Source organism: Tamandua tetradactyla, chromosome X, assembly GCF_023851605.1.
Source record: "Tamandua tetradactyla isolate mTamTet1 chromosome X, mTamTet1.pri, whole genome shotgun sequence".
NCBI lineage: Eukaryota > Metazoa > Chordata > Mammalia > Pilosa > Myrmecophagidae > Tamandua > Tamandua tetradactyla.
The window spans coordinates 59,305,337-59,322,651 of NC_135353.1; the positions used below are offsets into that span (position 1 = coordinate 59,305,337).

Sequence of the window (17,315 nt, forward strand, 5' to 3'; positions counted from 1 at the left end):
TGAGGATACATGGCAACCAAAAATAAAAATTAGAAAGAGGGTTCTTCCCCCAGAAATATCACAAAGTCCCAGTGTACTACCTGGTATACTTAGTCCTGGCTAAATTCCATTATCTAGTTGTTGGAATCTTTCAGCTTTCTCCTTTGTCCTACTTCTTCCTTTTCTCCTTTATTACCCCATCGCTGCCCACTTTGTAGCCACTGTTCTGGGACTCTCCATGTTCATGGCCACTCTGACAATTCTCTGAGTCTGCCTCCATGCCTTTGTCCATATGGCTGCTCTTGGCTGGAATGCCTTTTCCTTTTACCTATCCAAATCCTTGCCATCTTTCAAGGTCCAGCTGAAGTCCCACATCTGTGAAAACTTCACTTTCTGCTATAGCTGTAATTGATCCTTTCTCCTCTGAGGTGCTATGACTTTGAGAGTCTCTGCCACTCAGTTTCCAAGCTCAACTGTCCACTCTGGAATCTTCTCAGGCAGAATTAATTGTTTCTCCATCTGTTCTATCATAGCACTTCATACATACTTTCCTTGAAGCATATTTGACATTGGGAAGTTTTATTGTTGCCTATGTGTTTCTCTTCCTTAATCAACTGTGATCTACTAGAAAGTAGCAACTGTCTTTTAGCGGCAGCATGGGGGACTTCCTGGTTCCAATAGAGAGCCTCACTTTCCTCATTTGTAAAATGGGAATATAAATAGTACCTTTGTTATAGATTTTTGTGATGATCAAATGAGATAATACTGGTAAAGTATTAGGAAAATGGTAAGCACTCAATGTTTGCTCTTATTATTAATCATTGATTCCATGATGCATGGCACATGGCAGGTACTTTACAAATGTTGTTGAATTGAATTTTGGTCCAACTTGGCAATATTCAATATTGCTCCAGGGGTATTAGGATTGAGTTCTCACCTAGATTATAAGCCCCCTAGGGACAGGAACCATTCATAACTTCTGCCATGTTTACACAGAGTTGGTGCTCAATACTTACTTTGCTCTAAGTAGGTGTTTAATGAATATTTATTGATTTGATTTGATTGAAATGGCTTTTAGTTCTTATTCCTGCTTTGCCTTTACCCAGAATGAACGGCAGGCCTGCATGTCATTAGATGGTACATAAAAAGAATGGGTTGGAGCTGAATATTCCCCTCATCTTCTTCTCAGGAGGAAAATGAACCCAGGTCTAGCCGGTACTCTTCCCAAGCCAAATTAACATGTACTTCAGGCTGAAAGTGGGTACCATCATCCAAGTTGAGTCTTTGCTATTTAGCATTGTTGAGTCCTAAAGTAAACACAAATTTTAGAATAAAATAACAAATCAGAAAACCTTATTTGTCTCCAAGAGTTACTGGAGCATGCCCTTGACTGTTCACTCATTACAAAACTCCTTTACAATTCAGGCCATTTACTATGAGGCAATACATTGTATTGAGAAGGTAAACAAAATTTGCTTTACAGATGAACAATAAACTTTTTGATAATAAAGTGAAGAAATCAGACTACTACTCATGAATATCAGTCAAGCAATCTTGCAATACGTAAATTAAAACTCTTGATGCAGCATATAGGTAAATTAAAGCAATCTTGCAATCGGTAAATTAAAACCCATGATGCAGCGTATGAAGATGCTACCCTGTTTCAGGGAAATGACAAGAAATTTCTGGACAATTCAAATGCAATATAGGAATAGCTGAATAAATCCTGGTGTATTCATATTATGGAATATTATGCAGTTATCTGAAAGAAGGAGCCAGTTCTATAACTGCTGAGATGCTGCTGGGATGTCTGTTATATACTATTAAGTACAAGATGAGCTGCAGAGAAATGTATACATCAGGTTCCCATTCTCATACAAACAACAAAATCCACTATAGATGTGTTACATGTCTGCTTATGTTTGCACTTGCATGGGGAGAAGACTGTGGGAAGATTCAGACTCAGGTTATTAGAATTGCTTACTCTGCAGGGTGGGAAAGTATGGGAGGGTGGAGAACATAGCTTTTTTTTTTCTTTTAATGCCTGTGGCAGCAAACACATGGAACTTATATAAAAATTTCTGAAAAAGTTTTAAAATTCTTTAAAATAACTTTACATGGGACCTAGAAGACCATGGTTCCTTGGTCTTTCTGCTGCCTGATCCTTCATGACTACTGTGGGGGAGATCAAAAGTTATTTCTTGGTGGGAGATTCTTGTTTGCTTTGTTGCTAAACCATTTGCATGCCAAGGATTTGTAGGATGAAGGGTGGGGGAACAGGAAGGCTTTTGGTGCTTCATTCCCCTGTCCTTTCCTGACATCTCTGGGAAACATAAATAACTGACATGGGAAGTCAGACAGAGCCCTGTGCATAAACCACCTTCTGTGTGAATAAAGGGTAGCTGTATTTGAAATCACACCTTTCTTTCAAGGATTCAGGAAATTGGCAAGCCCTGAAGTCTAGGAGTCCCAACCACCCAGACCACCTTGTCACTGCCTCCTTCTTTGCATCCTGCCTCCATCCACCCAAGAATAACAGCTAAAACCACAAAAAGAGCCACCACCATTTGAGCACCCACTATGAGACAGCCACTGTGCAAAGCATTTTGGGATGTATCATTTCAAGTTAATCCTCACCACAGTCTCTGTAATATATAGGTAATTTTTTTTTTCAAAAAATGAAACAGGTTAGAGAGATCTTATAAAGTTTTCACTGGGTTTATTTAACCCCATGATGTCCCAAATACTGAGGATTGTCCCAGTACTGTTCAACTACACTTTAAAGATGGAGATATGGAATTCAGAAGATGTTGGCTAGCTGTCAAGAGTTCACACAGCCCTGAAGAGTAGAATAGGGAATGACCTGTCCAGGTTTTGATTTAGCCAGGGAAACTTGTCACTTCCCAGGGGTTACTACCAAGGACCTAAGGAGCTTTATTTCCTCAACATGCAACTCAGTGGCTCCTAATGCAATCCCAGGAAACTATTATTCATGATATCCATTCCTGACTTTTGCATGACACTTTACATTTTGCAAAAGATCTTTCCCTGTATGTTTATATATTTTATCCTCACAAATCTGAGAGAGATAAGGTAGGGTAATTGTCCCAATTCTACACATGAAGAAACAGTTTCGGAAGGGTTGGGTGACTTGTCCAATGTCACAAAGCTAGAAAGTTCATGAGCCAGGACTAGATCAGAGTAGAAAATGAAGGAAGCTACTGTCTGTGCTTGATGCACATTTTCTTTTTCTGTTCAACCAACTAATAAGTATCCATGCTGGGCATTATGGGAACACGTTATTACTCAGTGGGTAAAACACAGGTTTTATCACTTGTTCATTATGTACTTTTGGCAACTCACTCACCAGCTCTGCGCCTCAGTTTCCTTTTCTGTAAAAAGTAGATAATAATAGTGCCTGCCTCCTAAAGTCATTATGAGAACTCTTAAAATAATTCATATAAAGCATTTAGCATGGTGTTTGGCATGTAGAAAGAAATCAGTAAGTATAAACTGTTCATCTTTCCTATATTTTAAATAGAGAAGATGTGACTCTTGCCCACAAGTGCAAATTCAAAGTAGGACTCTGATTCTTTGGAGTCTATCAAGGTTGTTTTATAATAGATACTTTGATACAGAGCAACTTTATTCAAAACAACGAGGAGCCCAAAGATGGAAGATGCAATAACAAAGGGTACAAATCGAAGATTCCCTAATTGGTAATAATCCTTTCCAGGTTGTCTGTTTTCCCTGGGGTCAACAGAAGGCTAAGTAACGTTGGGCAGCTGTCTCTGTGTGGTGTTTGATCTTGGCTGTGCCAAGCCAAGCCTTCCATGTCCAGAAGCAGCTTCACCAGCCCCAATCTGCACTCTGCCAGCACCACCCTGCTCTGGCATATTTCTAGTGGATCAACACCCTCACTCTGGCTAAGTGCTAATTTCAGTCACAGATACCCCTATTGCCCCAAGATGCAAAACATGGAGTGATTGGAAAAACAGGGAACGAAAAAGAAAGTGCAGGTGGTGATAAGTAAAGAACAGTGATAGGAAGAGTGACAGAAGTGAATGAGTCCTGTCTTCCTCTGGATACAACCAGCTGAAAAGGCTAATCAAATCAAAAGAACTCAGAATGTGATGGTTGTACATTATTGTGCATGTACCAAATGCCACTGACTTATTCATTTTCAAATGGTTAATTTTATGTTATTTTAACTTTACTTCAAAAAATAATTTAAAAAATAAAAATAAAACAACCTCAGGGTTTCAGAGTGGTGTGGTCCTGGAGAGATTTTTATGCTATCAGCTGGCCCTGGTTTGGGGTTCAAAGGGCCCATGTGCAACAGATGCCCTATTTGTGCTTCTCCTGTAATGTGTCTTCTTCATGCAGCCCACTTGTGTGTGTGTATGTGTGCATGTGATTTATCAGAGTAGCTCCTGTGATCCTTTACTGCAGGAACTTTCTCAAACAACGACAATAATAACAGCTACCCTTTAGTAAGTGTCTACCATGTGCCCAGCTTTCATTCTCACAGCAACCTCTAGAAGTAGGAATAATTATCACACCCATATTACAGATGAGGAAAAGGAGCCTCAGAGACGTTCCAGGAGTTGCTATTACGTCAACCAGCAAGTAAAGCAGACATGTTAGAACTTGAACACAGACAGTGAAACTAGCTGATGGCTGTCGTTGCAGCACACTACTGTCTGCTTCCTCCACTGAATACATTTCTCTGTCAGGTGCCATGGAAACCCAGAAAAGGTATGATGCATATGGCCCCTGCCCTCAAGGAAATTACAATGCCCATCGGGGAGGGTCTACTGGAGAGTGCAAAGGCTCATTTTAAATGCTGATTAGCTGCTAAGCAAATCTAATCATAATGAGAAGGAGCTAAAGAAGAGCTGATGATAATAACCACAACAATTATGATAATTCATGTTGGCAAAGCCTTTTGTATGTGCCTTACATGTGATTAGCAAGTCAGATCTTATTTGTTCCTTATTTGTGTATTATGTACTAGTACCAGCCTCATTTAAAATGAAAGGAACTGAGGCTCAGAGAGGTAAAATAAGGACAGACTGGGCTTGAAATATTCCCTGTCTTTACAAAGAAGAAACTCAATAAATACTCAACAATTAAGTAACCACTTTCCATTTATTGGGCATCTGCTTTGTGGCAATAACCTTGCTACATGCTTATCTCATTTAATACTCACAGTTGTGTGAATTTAGTACTATCATTGGCCCCATTTTACAGACAAGGAAATTTAAACTCAGAGACGTTAGGTAACAGCCAAGTTCACAAGCTATTAAATGGCAAGATTAGGATTCAAATCCAAGTCCGACCACCCCAAGGGTGTTTTTCATTTGTCTTCTGGATCCCTTTCCTCAGGCTGCATACTCAGTAAAGCCCAGCTGCCTCCTACCACGCATCCATGTTAATTGACCCTGATTCAGACATAAACAAAGGAGATACAAGTAACAGTCTAGACTCTAATTCAGAGCATGGAAAACATGACAACAGAACACAGGCAGAGGGAAAGGCACTACCATGGGAGAGAGAAGGGAGGGACAAGGTCTGGAAAATTCTGAAGGAGGCAGGGACTGTTTTCCATTTGCTCTCACCAGGGGAAGAGATATTTTGGCTCCACTTATAGCAAAAACAATAAACTTGATGTGTGCCACAATCAGTACAAAATGGGAATCTTCCTTCAGAATCTGGTTCTAATAAATGAGTCCCCATGCTAGAGGAGACAGCCAGGCCCAGGCAGCCCATTCCTGACACCTCAATAGAATTATGTTACTCTCCACAAGAGTTTCAGTTCAGCTCCAAGTGTTGCCACTGGGAGGGGTTGAATTTATATCTGAGCTTACTTTTGAAGATACCACTTCATATCCCCTTTTATTTGCTGCAAACCTTTGTTTTTGTTAGTTCTGCTGAGTGCTCTGTTCTGTTCTGGAGGTCAGACTACTCTTGTAGAACCAGATCACACACCCCAAAAGGAGCTGCCATGGTCAAGAGGTCAAGTTGGCGAGATGCCAATTCCTGGAGCTCTGCATATCCATTCTACTTCACTTAGAGTACTTCTCTTACACTGTTGAGCCCAGAGAGGGCAGTCTCAAAAAACTTATTGACTGACTGATGGATGCATGGTTGGGTAATTGAGTGCTAGAGTTTTGCTATTCAGAATGTGGTCCATGGGCCAGCAGCACTTGCATCACCAGGGAGTCTATAAGAAATGCAGAATCTCAGGCCCCACCACAGACTTTCTGAATCACAAAGTAAGCTCTTGCTTAAACAAGATTCTCAAGAGATTTTTATGAGCATTAAAATGTGAGAAGCCCTAGTGTAGGACAGTGACTCAGGCTCTGGCTGTGACCTAACTACGGTAGGTCTCTACCTCCTCTGTTTTTCTGAACCCAGTGGTTTTACATATTTCACCTTATTTCATCTGGAGAACGTTTTTTATAAAACATTTTTTATTTGGAAATAATTTTAAACAAACAAAAGAATTCTAAGAGTGGTACAAAGAACTCCTGTATCTACTTCACCCAGATTCATCAAATGCTAGCATTTGCCATATTTCCTTTATTATTCCTTCTCTACATTTCTCTTTTATTCTGACCCATTTGAGTTAGTTGTAGACATCATGCCCCTTTAGCCCTAAATACTTCCACCTGTATTTCCTAAGAACAAGGGCATTCTCTTACATAATCACAGTTTTTATCAATTTCAGAAAATTTAATATTGATCGATATTACCTCTACAGCCTATAGTTTATGATCTGTTGGCCAACTGCCTCAATAATGTTCCATATGGTGTTTTGTTTTCCACCTGGAGGTTTTAAAACATACCAAAGCTGTGGTCCTAACCCCACACCAATTAAGACGCAATCTCTGAGGAAGGGGCCTGTGCATATGCATTTTTAAGCTCAAAAAGAGATTCTAATGTCCAGCTGGGTCTGAGAACCACTGTTTTATAGGTTTTTTTCTATGAGCCCTGATATCTGAGGGGTAGGAACTCTTGTCAGGTGAGTAAGTCGTGACTATAATTTGTTCCAACGCCATGCCTCCTTTCATCTGATTTCTGACATTATTAATTGCTTATGAGGTTCCCTGGGCCTTCCTTCACTGTCTACTGATGCCATTTCTTTAATGGAAACAAATCATTCATTTTTTCCATTCTGCAATATCTACTATAGCTGCTCAGCATGGTCCCTGTTTCCTTACAAAAAATTAAGTTTGAATGGGGTATGTTCTGTGCTGTGTTCTCCTCAAAGCTAAGCCTAGGAAGTTGACCTAGAGTCACAGAAGAGAGGAAACAAGGGCAGACAGCAGGAAGGAAAATAGGGATATAGCAAATCAATTAAGGTGAGAGCCAAATTACTACTTGGGATTGCAACAAAGTTTCTCTAGCTTTCAACAATTGCTTTTTCATAACTAGACTGTTCTCAAATTATCTTGACTTGGAAAGCAAGCTGCTAAGGTAAGCAGGCTGGGGGGTTACACTGGACAAGAGGTAGTGTGCAGATTGAGAGCCATTTGAAAACTGGCTGGCTAATCCCAGGAACCAACAGGCTTTTGCATTCTCTGAAAGAATTTGCTTCACTCTAATGAGGCAGTCCAACTGCTTCAATGTATCTATCTGTTTCCTTCCATTAGCAGGTGAAGGGGAAACCTGGAAGGTGTCAGAGGGAGCAGACAAAGGGTTCATGATATTTGATCTGCTGGGTGCAGAACCACTTCCCAAGCAACACCACTGCGAACCCTACCCTACTCCCCACCCCATATTTCACTCAAACACCTATTTCCCTGAAGCCAAAGAAATTGGCTTTATTTAAAGAGGGTCTGTTACAGGAAGCTGAGTCCAGATTTTTAAGTGTTTGTGAATATATTCTGGAAGAAAGGTGAAGGTAAAAAAAAAAACATCATTGAGCTTCAAAGTTGCTTTGTAAATGCTTGACAAATCGACTTGCTTTTAGTATGTACATTCTTTAAATATTCTAGCAAACTATTCAAATGGGTTGCTGTGACAGATGCCTCATTGAAGTTAGTCAATGACGAAATATTTGTGCATGGTTAGTGTCTCTCCTCATCAATAGGAGTGTGCCAAATGAGATCATTCCCTCTTGCCCAGGACTCGAGAACATTTTGAATTGTGTTCATCCTAACTGGAAATTTAAGAATATGCTAGTTGCTGCCAAAGTTGATATGGAGGGCTCTCATATTCCTAGTCAACCGTTAGCAAATTCCTTAATTAGTATCCTGTGTGGACTGCCATTTCAATCTCTAATTGACTCTTCAACATAGGACTCCTTGTTTTATTATAGATTTTGGTCCCTGCCAGTACGACAGAATGTGCTTAAATTTATCAAGTATGTGTGAATTGTACACATCTCAAATTTTCTTACCAAAAGGACAGCTTCGGGAAATGTTTTCACAGCTATATTTCAAATAGCTAAAGTTAAGCTAATGAAGAGCTTTCTTTTACATTAGAACTACAAAAATTGATTAATATTCTTTCCAAACACTAATTTTCATTCTCTGTTTGATATATACTTATGAATACACTTCAGGTTCTGTTAACCACACTCAGGTTTATATGTAACTTAATACTTGATTCTTGTCCCATCTTTTTCAGTCCTTTTAACAATGCCATAGTTAAGATCCAGTTTTCCCTTAACTCTCCCTCTCTCCTATCACCCTGCTCCAATCCATACTGCAAGTACACATATCCACTGCCTTCGCAACAAAGTCCCAAAATCCTTAGTTTGGCATACAGAACCCTACACAATCTAGTATCCAAGGCTACCTTCATCACTCCCAGTCCTAAACTGAGTGCTCCAGGAAAACCATCTCATTTGCTGTTAGATATGAAGTAAGGCAGTCAACGCTATTTTGGAGCATTTACCATGTTACCATGACACTGTTAGCCACTTCACATCATTATCTCATTTTTTCTTTCCCACAACCCAATGATGTGTGTTATAGTAGCCCTATTTTATAGGGAAGGAAATAGAGGCCTAGAGATGTTAAGCAACTTGCCCAATATCATGCAGCCAGTGAGCTGTGAAGATAGAATCTGAAGTCAAGCAGTTTCTCTCCAGTGTCTGTCCTTTTTATGTAGCCTGCCTAAATATTTTTGTAGAATTTTCCCTGCATTTTCATGCCTTCATATTTTTATGTTCTTTTTTTTAAACAACTCTCTTTTTCCTCCTCCACTATCTCTGTCTGCTGAAATCATGCCCAGCTCAAATGGTACTGCCTCTGTGAAGCCTCCCTTGACTTCCCACAGATAAAATTCATTCCTCCTGACTTCTCTCAGTCTTAGCTCTAGCACTTGCACTAGCACTTTTATTATATGTAGTTTCCTGTACCTGTGTTTCCTCCTCCTGCCCACCTCTGCCCTGTCTTGTGAGAAATCAAGCTCATTGTCGTTATGACTCAGCTACTGAAGCTGAGAGAGTGCCAGTTAGGGATATAGTAGAGGTGGGCAATGGAGTAAATGCTCTCCAAACATACTCCCAAGTCAAAGAGTCTGTGACCCTGGGTGGAAGTCTCCTCAAGGCAAGGACCACACCCTCCCTAGCACCAAGCAGAGTAACTAGCATGTGTCCTGGGAATTGCTAAGTGTAGAATTGGCTATACCTTGTGTACCAGTCTTTGTATTGTCTCTGTCATTGTCATGTGTGTTGGAGGTGACACTGCTAGGCAGCTGTGGCTCAAGGGCTGTTGATTCAACTGCAGTCCTTTTCCCATCCCTTCCCAATGACGACTATCCTTCATTGTGCTGTGTGAGGTGAGCATCCGCATGTATACTTATGTCTGCAATACTAGGGCCCTTAGCCTTTTAGTCTAGACCAAATTTGAGTATGCCTCAGAATCACCTAGAGGGCATGATAAAGCACACATAGCTGGACCCCACTCCTAGTAGGTATAGGGTAAGACCCAAGAATTTACACTAAGGTTCTCCTGTGATGTTGATGCTACAAGTCTTGGCATCACACTAAGAACCACTATTCTAGACAATGACTTCACTCATAAAGAGATGTCCTCTCTCTGACTGATTGTGTTGCTGCCTACTGAATCTGAGGGGCTGGTTGGAGGCAAGTTGGTGGGATGAAAGAGAGCATTGAGCTGGGAGATGAGGATTCTACTGCAGTGCTTGCTCTAGCAAGCTGGGCAAACTTGGCAAGTCTAAGCACTACTCTGGGTTTCTAGTTTCTTCACAGGCATAAGGAGAGGTGTGCATTTGGTGATTGCACCTCTAGATAATTCTAGAATTTAGAGTTGATCTGTTGCTCTTGTTCCAAGCCTAGTCTTTCAAATTGGGATGCCACAGCCCCAAAAGCATGTAAATAGTCCAAGTGACCACTCCTATTCACCACCACACCAAGCTGGAGCTGATGAACTTGATTAGTGGTCTCCATCAATTGCCATCCCTGTGTGTGGAGTCCAAAGAGAAAAGTTGGCATCGTTCTTCTTGGAGACCCATATATGACATGTCAGGGCATGTATGTCCTGTGTGCTATTGAAGAAGCTCTTTAGCACAGTGGTTAAGGGCACAGAAGCCTAGAGTCAGTCTCCTGTGTTCAAATCCTGATTCTGCCACTTATTTAGCTATGTGGCATTAGGTAAGTTACTTTGCCTCTTGGTGCTTTAATTTCCCCTTCTATAAAATGAGAGTATTGCTATTATCAGCTTCATAGAGTTATTCTAAGGGTTCAATGAATTAACAGATAAAAAGCACTTAAAACAGTGGCTGGAACTAATATTAGCCATTATTATTACTACTTAGGGAAAAGAGCAGGTGTGATATAGCACAGGCCCAGTGCTTACCACCTCTTTGATGGAAGGGTTATATTCTCTAGAATATCAGGTTTGGAAGAATTGTTAACCATAGAGGCAGTGTAGCATAGAGCAGTGTTTCCCAAACTTCAGTTATTGGGGTATTACCATCACAAATATTGCAATATAATTTATTTTAAAAATTTAAATAATTTGCTTAAAATTAAGAACATTTCTTAAAAGGCAATTTTCATTACTATAAAATCACAAACAATTGCCCTTCACATAAGATCCAGATTGGTAGGCATAACAATAAACGTAATGATTAAAATAAAGTTCGTCCTTGCACTACAGGAAAACCATTGCACATGCCAGCAGTAGTGTGCCCCCTGTATCATTAAAGACACTCGTACAGAGATTAAGAACACTAGATTGACTCTGATAGAATCAATTCCCAATTCTAGCTGCTTACTAACTGTATAATCTTGGATAAGTTATTTAATATCTCTGAAACTTCATTAACCTGAATTGTAAAACAGTGACAGTAGCAGTATCTACATCATGGGGCAGTTATGAGGACTAAATGAGATAATGCATGCAAGGCATTTGACATGGTGCCAGGCATATGGTAAGTGTTCAAAAATAGGAAGCCCTTGTTTCTAAAAAAAAGAGTAATGCCCCCCCCATAACACTAAACAACAAGTAAATAACCAGAAAACACTGTGGCCATAGGTCTTCTACTTTCTTTACACCTTCCCATTGGTATATAATAATAATAATAGTAATACCTAATACATAAGCAATATTTTACACTTTTCAGAAATACTATCCACTAAATCCTCTTATCCAAAGGCTGACAACTAAAAAGGGTCACCCTTTATAAGACTATAAAGGCAATCCAAGCACTGTTGTGGGATATTCCCAAAGCACTATTGGTATGTAAGAGCCTCACATGCAATAGGTTGGCTCACCCTATGTGGATCTCTGTTTTTGTACAGCTGGTAGAGGAAAAAGCATCCAGGTCCATGGCTGTCAACTGAGGAATCTCCATGAAACCCCTCTGTAACTGACCTGTCTTTTCCAGGTACACATCAGGTAAAGGGATTCTTCTCATGAGGTACCGTTGCCTACATACTATTTATTCATGAATTACCAGGTTCCCAGACATCCAAATAGTGCTAATTGAAACTCTCAAGAAATTTTGATGATAAACGTAAGCCAAACTAGAAAGCTGTGATGGATTTTTTTCAATTAATTCCACTTATTAGTCCAAGAAAAGCCAATCCATCCCTTTATCTACCAATTATATTTCTCATTAAGGCAAAATCATGATGATGTCTCAGGCTGTGTAACCAGTGCCGCATTCAGCATTAATTATAGTTCAATGCTCAGAGAGGAATAAAACTTAGGAGACTTAGAAAACTTCTTATGGTGCTTAATAATGATTTATTTACTCTCCAGAAATTGGACAGGGTTTTAGAGATCAATGTTTTCACTTCTCTTTCTTGTTTTCTCTGTCATATGAGGCTCTGCTGGAAATAGAGGACAATAGCAGGTCATCTATTTGGAGTCCACTGTCTAACCTCCCCTTGAAATAAGGTAAAGCACCTGTTCTTTCCTCTGTGGCCAGTTTTTTTCCCCTACCTTCAAGACCACAAAATGAGGTAAATTGACTTTGCTCATTCAGCTCTAGCCACACTGGGTAGTCTGCTGTTCCTTAACCATATTAGGCATGCTATGCCTCAAGCATCCTTGTTATTGTGGTTCACTCTGAATGGTATGCTCTTCCTTGTGGCTTGTTCCATCATTTAAAAAAGTTTTTGTTTAGATGTCATCCTCTCAGTGAGGCCTTCCATGACCATCTTAATTTGAAATTGCCCTTCCACTCTTGTCTAGCTTCCTTTCTTGCTTTTTTAACATCCATAACATTCTTCGTCTTCTAATATACTGTATAATTGATGGATTGATTGTCTGTTCGTGTCTCCCTTCTAGAAAGTAGGCCCTAAGAGAGCAAGGATTTTAAAAATGTTTTATTTTGCAATAACTTCAGACTTTACAGGAAATTTGTAAACAAAGGGGCTATCTTCATAAAGAACTTTTTAGATTTATAGAAAAGTCACAAAAATATTATAGAGAGTTCCCATATATCCTACCCTAATGTGAACACCTTACATAATAATAGTGAAATTATTAAAACAGGAAATTAAGATTTTATAATACTATCAGGTAACCTACAGATATTATTCAAATTTTCTCAGTTTTCTTCATTAATGTCCTATTCATGTTCCAGGATCCAAGCTAAGATATGGTATTATATTTAGTTGTCATGGCTCCTTAGCTTCCTCTAATCTGTGACAGTTCCTCAGTCTTTCTCTTTCATGACCTTGACACTTTGTTTTTCAAATTACCACTACTGAGGGGATACTGCAGTCAAATCCTAACACTGTCAATCCTGCAGCTTCCAAATCCATCTTTCTAGCCAGGCAAAACAGGTTGATGTGCAAGTCTGTTTTACTAATTTTCCATCAAAATATTTTGCTTTGGTTTCTTTCCTTAACTAGCTTTTTTGACTTGATGTCTTCCACTTAGGTACATATTCCTGGTAACACCCTGTGCTAGTTTGAAGCTTACCCCAGAAAAGGTCATGTTCTTTTAATCCATTCCCATGAGTACAGACCTATTGGAGGTGAGAACTTTTCATTAGGTTGTTTCCATAGAGAGGTGACCCAGCCCATTCAAGGGGGTTCTTAATCCTTTACTGGAGTCATTTATGAGGATAAAAGATGGAAAAAAGCAAAGAAAGCTCAAAGAGAAATACCCAGAAAGCATGGAAGGAAAGGCCCGGGACTCTGAAAACATTTTCTGATTGCATACATTTTATGTAACATTTTTGATCAGGCTCTCTTGATGTATTTATATTTATTTTTAAGTCATACACATGTGCTGCCATCATTAGCTAATAATCGAAGTCATATTACACATTTGGTGCAAGGTTTGATGGATCAAAATTCATATTTTAAATAATCTTGATAATTATAAATTTTTATTATCATGTTTTAGATCTGATGAAATAGGTCATTGCTGTTGTTAACCTGATAGCATGGTTGAAGAAGTGACAATCCAGGCCAATTATTTTATAGAATTTCCCTCAATTAGGATCTGTCTGGTGTTTTTTCATGGTTAGATTGAAGTTGTGCTTTTTTGGCAAGAATACTGTAGAAGTGACGTTGTGGAGGGTAAGTTTTTAAAATTGTTTTGTTCACTGATATAGCCCTAGGTCACTAGGACTGTGCCCACATAATAGGTGCTCAGTACTTGTGAAGACACAAAGGGACCAGAGCACCAGGCATTAACACTCATTTCTGGAAACGGGACAGTTATGTTCAGAGGGATAACAGTTTTGTTGGGCGCCCCTTACTTTGAGGAAGAGAAATTTAAGTTGATTGAAATAAGACAAGGTCTCCTACCAGAAAACTAAACAGTAATAGATAAAGCAACACAAACTAGCACTACCCCAGCAAGAGGAAAAAATGGTTGTAACATTTGGACGATAAAATGGTTGTAACATTTGGATGATGTGATAGCAAATGACAGAGTAGGGCACTCAGTTACTCAAAGAATTGGTCCCTTCACTGAAACAACCAGAATATGGCAAAAAATAAACAAACAAACAAAAAACAGCAGAATCAACATTTTTGAACTCTGGAATCTAAGATAAAATTTATGGCAACCAAGGGAGTGCTTAATGAAGAGAAATTGGCTAAATTAGTAAGAAAGTTTTGTTGTATTTTTACTTACATTCCCCAGTTTGGCAGGAGCAGCCATGAGGAGGGTGGCCAATATTCCTGATTTAGCTTGCTGGTAGTAGGAGGCCAACAGAGACCTTGTTCTTAAAATACTGTGGTTGTGCATTTTGACCTCTCTGGAAGTTCTCTGAGGGAACAGCACAAAGGCTGACTTTTGTTTTGTGCTCCCCCTTGACCCTCATACTGGACTGGCTTTCCAGATGACAGCCACAACTGTCAAAATATTTAAAGACATCCACTACCTGTGTCTGGCTGGAGCAAGGGATGGTGGACTGGGCAATCAGAACACAGACCAAAAAGCTCAGGAAGGAGAAGGCTGAGGAGGAAGTTTCTTGCAGGAATATGGGCTTGGAAGGACCACTGCATATATAAGGAAAGCTGGAATGCAGGGCACATGCCCAGGGCAGAACACCTGCTCAGAAAAATACTTGAAAATATGCTAAGCTTGCATCTCTGGCAGATCTGTGGGCTCTGAACAAGTAGGAACTGAAGGCTAAGACAGAGTTGTAGGCGGCATGGTTTAATGTTGAAGGGTATCTCGGCTTACAGCCAAGCTGCAAAGCCCAGGAGAGTTTATTTTCCTTTCTGGATCCTGGCATTTAAGAAAATATCTGTCAAGTCTCTGGCTGACACTGAAATAACAGAACAGAGCCACCAATGACCACACAGAGCAAGGAATATACAAGCTTTGCAAAAATAGTTTTCAAAAGTGATAAAACAAATAGACAACTGCAAATCCTCAACATCAATATCAGGAAACCCTGGGGAAGGGGGGAAATCTGATTTTCAGAGTTATTATATTATAGTATTCAAAATGCTCAAGTTTCAACAAATATTACAAAACATTCAAACAAACAGGAAAGTATGGCCTATTCACAAGAAAAATTGAGTAACTTTGTCTGGAACTGTTCTTGAGGAAGCCCAGATATTGGCTTTATGGGCAAAGACTTTAAATTAACTTTATTTTATACGCTCAAGTAGCTAAAGGAAACCATGGACAAAGAACTAAATGAAACCAGTAGAACAATGTATGAACAAGTAGACAATATCAATAAAAAGATGGAAATTATAAAAAGAAACCCAATAGAAATTCTGTAACCAAAAATGGATAAATGAAATGAAAAATTAATGAGAGCAGTTCAACAGCAGGTTTGAGCAGTCAGTAGACATAGTCAGTGAATGTGAAGATAAGACAATTGAAATTATCCAATCTGAGGAGCAGAAAGAAGAATTAATGAAAAGAGCCTAAGGGATGTGTGGGACAGCATCAAGCATATCAACATACATATTATGTAAGTCCCAGAAAGAGAAGAGTGAGAGAAAGGGTCAGAAAGAATATTTGAAGAAATAATAGCTCCAAACAACCTAACATTGAGGATAGACATGAATCTATACATGTAAAAGGCTCAACAAACTCAAAGGAAGATAAACTCAAAGAGATATGCAAGAATGACACATTATAATGAAATGACTGTGTTCTGGTTCGCTAGCTGCTGGAATGCAACACACCAGAGACAGATTGGCTTTTAATAAAAGGGGATTTATTTTGTTGGTTCTTCAGAGGAAAGGCAGCTAACTTTCCACCGAAGTTCTTTCTTACGTGGAAGGCACAAGATGGTCTCTGCTGGTCTTCTCTCCAGGCCCCTGGGTTCCAACAACTTTCCCCGGGGTGACTTCTTTCTGCATCTCCAAAGGCCTGGGCTGAGCTGTGAGTGCTGAGATGAGGAATGCCGAGCTGCTTAGCTGTGCTACATTGCAAGCTCTCATTTAAGCACCAGCCAATTAAGTCAAACGTCACTCATTGCAGCAGACACGCCTCCTAGCTGACTGCAGATGTAATTGGCAACAGATGAGGTTCACGCACCATTGGCTTATGTCCTCAGCAACAAGACTAGGTATGCTCACCTGGCCAAGTTGACAACTGAATCTAACTAACACAGACTGAAAGCCAAATACAAAAAGAAAATCAAAAGCAGCAAAACAGAAACAACTTGCATTTACAAGGGATCTTCAATAAGGTGCACAATCAATTCCTCATCAGAAACCATGGAAGCCAAAAGGAACTGGAATGGAATATTTATAGCGCTGGAAGAAAGAACTGTCAAACAAGAATTCCGTATTTTTCAAAATTATCCTTCAAAAATAAAGGCAAGTACCTGCTTTGGCAGCACATATACTAAAATTGGAATAATGCAGAGAAGATTAACATGGGCCCTGCACAAGGGATAACATGCAAATTCGTATAGTGTTCCATAGTTATTTCACATGGAATTGTAAGGAGCCATGAATAGACAAACAATCTTGAAAAAGAAGAACAAAGTTGGAGGACTCGCACTTCCTGATTTCAGAATTTACTATAAAGCTACAGTAATTAAAACAGTGTGATGCTGATATAAGAACAGATATATAAGCCAATGGATAGAATTGAGAGTTCTGAGTTAAACTCACACACATCAGTTGATTTTTGACAAGAATGTCAAGTCAATTCAGTGGGGAAAAAATTCTCTTCAACAAATGGTGCTGGGACAACTGAAAATCCAAACGCAAAAAGAATGAATGTGGACCCCTACCTTTCATCATATACAGAAATTATTTCAAAATGGACCAAATATGTAAATAAAAGAGCTAATACGATAAAAATCTTACAAGAAGACATAAGGAAATATCTTCAGGTCCTTGTTGTAGACAATGGATTTTTAGAGTTTACCCCAAAAGCACAAACAACAAAAGAAAAAATAAGTAAATG

At 39.4% G+C, this 17,315-nt stretch overlaps 1 non-coding gene across 1 annotated transcript; it reads left to right on the top strand.

Moving 5' to 3' along the window:
• The first annotated feature begins 16,725 nt into the window (after positions 1-16,725).
• LOC143672312 (U6 spliceosomal RNA) lies at positions 16,726-16,829 on the top strand. Its single transcript, XR_013169776.1, has one exon. It is a non-coding gene; the product is annotated as a U6 spliceosomal RNA (small nuclear RNA).
• The last annotated feature ends 486 nt before the right edge of the window (positions 16,830-17,315 follow it).